Raw genomic sequence first — 4425 nt, 5'->3', positions numbered from 1 at the left:
TCCTCACCAGCCCTGTTCTCCAGACTCTTCCCCAGTTTTGTTGCCTTTCCCTGGTCCTGCTCTAACACCTCAATGTCCTTCTTGGAGTGAGGGGCCCAAAACTGACCCCAGTACTGGAGTGGCCTCACCAGTAATGCCTTAGTACTGCACTGCTGCTTCTTCCTCCTGAGCACATCACCAAGCTAAGGAAGGATGAAATCAGAGGGAGAGCATGGGCCCAGCAGTGCAGTTCTAGAAAGTCCTATGGACAACCTCTCAAGCTCCTCTGAGAGGATGAGAGCTGTGGGTTTCTCTAGCGTCCTGGTGGCAAGGTTAACCTCTCTCTGTTGAGCAGAGGCTTGGTCTGGTGAGCAGCAACCCTGGAACGTCCTTTGACAGACCACATCTCTAGCCTGCTCTTAGTCCTTGTGTTCAGTGCCACCTGTGCTGTGCTACCAGCTCCCCTCCTCTCACTTCACCAGTGGACTTTTGTGGGGTTTGACTTGGTGAAGCCACCCTTCAGTGAAGCCACTCAAGACACCAACCACAGCCTCCCTTCTCACATCCTCTTCTCCGAAAGGCAGCTTTGCTTTTGGTCTCCACCGCTGTGCTGTGAGGAACTCCTTATCCTCCCCCTTGAAGAGGAGTTCATCCTCCCCCTTGAAGAGGAGTTCATCCTCCCCCTTGAAGAGGAGTTCATCCTCCCCCTTGAAGAGGAGTTCATCCTCCCCCTTGAAGAGTTCATCCTCCAAGGACTACATCCAGCAGCACCATTTGTAATAGAATCATAGAGTCCTAGAATCAGTCAGGGTTGGAAGGCACCACAAGGCTCATCCAGTTCCAACCCCCCTGCCATGCCCCTCACACTACAGCAGGCTGGCCAGAGCCTCATCCAGCCTGGCTGCAAACACCTCCAGGGATGGGACCTCAACCACCTCCCTGCACAACCCATTCCAGGCTCTCACCACTCTCCTGGGGAAGAACTTCTTCCTCACCTCCACTCTCAATCTCCCCACTTCCAGCTTGATTCCATTCCCCCCAGTCCTGTCACTCCCTGAGAGCCTAAAAAGTCCCTCCCCAGCTTTCTTGGAGCCCCCTTCAGATCCTGGAAGGCCACAAGAAGGTCACCTCAGAGCCTTCTCTTCTCCAGACTCAACAGCCCCAACTCTCTCAGTCTGTCCTCATAGCAGAGCAGCTCCAGCCCTCTGCTCATCCTGGTGGCCCTTCTCTGGACACCTTCCAGCATCTCCAGATCCCCCTAATACAAACTCCTCTCTTCTTGGCTGTTTCTTCCATCATGTTTCCATCACCTCACATTTCTTGGCTAGTTATTCTCCCATCACATTCCCATCACCAGGTTCTCAGAAGCCTCTTGCTGATCCAGGCAAATCTTTTTTTTCTTTTTCTTTTGCAGCTTTTCTCACCATTGTTGGTCACAACCTTGGCTTTGATCTTCATGCATGCAGAAATCCCCAGAGGTGTGCTGCTTTGGCACCCAATTGTAACTTCTGCAGCATGTTTATCTGCCACCAGATCTCTTCCACAAGTCACCAACAACCAAGTTCTCACCAATCTTTCAGAATAAACATGGGCAACTCAAGATTACTCAGAAAACATTTCCATGATCTTCAAATTGCTTCTCATACCAGGTTCTTTCAATCTTGAGCTCCTCAGGCTTTACTAGAGGCAGTAAGTGCTACTCTCCAGGCTCTGTAGATAAGAGATGGAGGCAAAATTACCTCAGTGAAAGCCTGCAGGTGGTTGGTGACTGAGCTGAGGCTCAACCCAGCTCACCTCTCTGCTCCTACACTGAGCCAGCATGAAGGTCCTCCTGCAGAAATGAAACAGAAACACAGAATGGTTTGGGTTGGAAGGCACCTCCAAGAGCATCTAGTTCCAACCTCCTGACATGGGCAGGGACACCTATTAGACCAGCTTGCTCAGTGCCCCATCCAGCCTGGCTTTGAACACTTCCAGGTTTGGAGTCTCCACAACTTTTCTGGACAACCTCTTCCAGTGCCTCACCACCCTCACAGGGAGGAATTTCTTCCTAATGTCTAAACTAAATTGAATGAATGAGTCCTGCAGAAATGGATGTATGTCCTCCTGCAGAAATGGATGTGTGTCCTCCTGCAGAAATGGATGTGTGTCCTCCTGCAGAAATGGATGTGTGTCCTCCTGCAGAGAGCTTGGCCCTGGGACAGAGGAGCAGCAGAAATGGTTTAAATTGTGGCTTGGAATCAGTTTTCATCCATAATTCATGCTGTGTTGAGTCTGTCAGCAGGATCAGAAGCTGACACCTGTACACCTTGTACTGGTGTGCAGGTCATTTCCTCTTGTCTTATTGCTTGCTCCTAGGAGGAAGAGACCAACTCCCACCTGGCTCCAGCCTCCTTTCAGGCAGCTGTAGAGAGCCAGAAGGTCTCCCCTCAGCCTCCTGGTGTCCAGGCTGGACAACCCCAGCTCCCACAAGCTCTTCTCAGAGACTTTGTGCTGGAGACCTCTCCCATGTAAAGGGCAAATCTGGACCCCAGGGAACCAGCAGGAGCTTTGCAACTGCTGAAGCCCCAGTTTCAGCCTTGCACCACCAAGTGCTGAGAGCTGCAGGACAGGAGCTGAGCCATGCTCCTCTGGCTATGGATATATTTCCCCTCTGGCTATGGATATATTTGCAGGGGTCCATCCTGGAGTGAGTTAGGAAGGCTGGGAATGCAACCAGCAGGTCCCTGGAAGGTAAGAGCTGACTTTATTGTGACCTTCCAGTATCTGAAGGGGGCTCCAAGAAAGCTGGGGAGGGACTTTTTAGAGTGTCAGGGAGTGATAGGACTGGGGGGAATGGAATAAAGCTGGAAGTGGGGAGATTCAGATTGGATGTTAGGAAGAAGTTCTTCCCCATGAGGTTGGTGAGACACTGGCACAGGTTGCCCAGGGAGGTGGTGGAAGCCTCATCCCTGGAGGTGTTTGCAGCCAGGCTGGATGAGGCTCTGGCCAGCCTGCTGTAGTGTGAGGTGTCCCTGGCCATGGCAGGGGGGTTGGAACAGGATGATCCTTGAGGTCCCTTCCAACCCTGACAATTCTGTGATTCCAAGCCTTGCTGTCTGCCAAGGCACAGATCCTCACCCCAGGGTTGGTCACACAGGTGGTGGAGGCAGTGTGAGTCTCAGGATGTGGACACTGAACAAAACCAAACCACCTTCCTTCCCTCACTCTTGGGCTGCTGACAGAAGGTGGCAGTTCTGCTACGATTTCCTTCCTGCACAGGCAGCAGTCACTAATTTTAGACTCCTTGACACCTCAGAGTCACATTTCTGCCACATTTCAGCTTGCTGCTTCTGAAGAAGGATCCTACCCTGTCTTGCCAGGGATCTGCTGCTCTGCAGATATAGACAATGGAGATCCTGGGATCCACAGTAAGGACTGTGGCCAGTGATGAAGGTACCCAGGAGTAAACAACAAAGCAAATTGTTTGGGCAACAGTGGTTAGAGAAACTGGGAGGGGTGCTGACACCTTGTCAGGCTCTGCTGTCATGCAGTGAGAACGGTACAGGGTGGAGAGGAACCTCATGAAGTTCAACCAGGGCAGCTGCAGGGTCCTGTACTGGGAGAAGGAGCTGGGAGTGCTGGTGGACAAGAAGTTCACCATCAGCCAGCAATGTGCCCTTGTGGCCAAGAAGGCAAATGGTCTCCAAGGGGGCATTTAGAGTATGCCCATCAGGGAAAAGAAGTCTCCTCCCCCTCTACTCTGTCCTAGGGAGGCCACAGCTGGAGCACTGTGTCCAGTTCTGGGCTCTCCAGGTCAAGAGAGAGAGGGAACTACTGGAGAGAGTCCAAAGATGCTGAGGGCCCTAGAGCACCTCTGTGAGGAGGAAAGGCTGAGAGCCCTGGGGCTGGTGAGCCTGGAGAAGAGCAGCCTGAGAGGGGAGCTGAGCAATGCTCAGCAAGAGCTAAAGGACCTGTGGGGGGCAAGAGGATGGGGCCAGACTCTTCTCAGTGGTGCCCAGGGACAGGACAAGGGGCAATGGGCACAAACTGGAACCCAGGAGGTTCCATCTGAACAGGAGGAGAAATTTGTTTGTTGTGAGGGTGCTGGAGCCCTGGAGCAGGCTGCCCAGAGAGGTTGTGGAGTCTCTTTGTCTGCAGAACTTCCAAAGCCAGCTGGGCATTGTGATGCTGGGCAAGCTGCTGTGGGTGCCCTGCTTTAGCAGGGGGATTGGAGTAGATGATCTCCAGAGGTCCCTTCCACCCCCAGCATGCTGGGGTGCTGGGATTCTGTGGAATTGTGGTTTATTGGCCAAAACATTCCAGGCAAACACAGGAACTTGGAGTCAGCTAAGGAGACAGTTTTCAGATTTGGTGTTTTGCTCCAGCTTTGCTGTTTGAAATCTCAAAGGCTGCTATGTGCTGTGGTCATCACATTGGGTTCTTTAATCACAGATGTAATGTCCC

Source organism: Indicator indicator, chromosome 10, assembly GCF_027791375.1.
Source record: "Indicator indicator isolate 239-I01 chromosome 10, UM_Iind_1.1, whole genome shotgun sequence".
NCBI classification, from domain to species: domain Eukaryota; kingdom Metazoa; phylum Chordata; class Aves; order Piciformes; family Indicatoridae; genus Indicator; species Indicator indicator.
The sequence above is the reverse complement of the archived record's forward strand: the minus strand, read 5'-3'. Positions refer to the sequence as shown.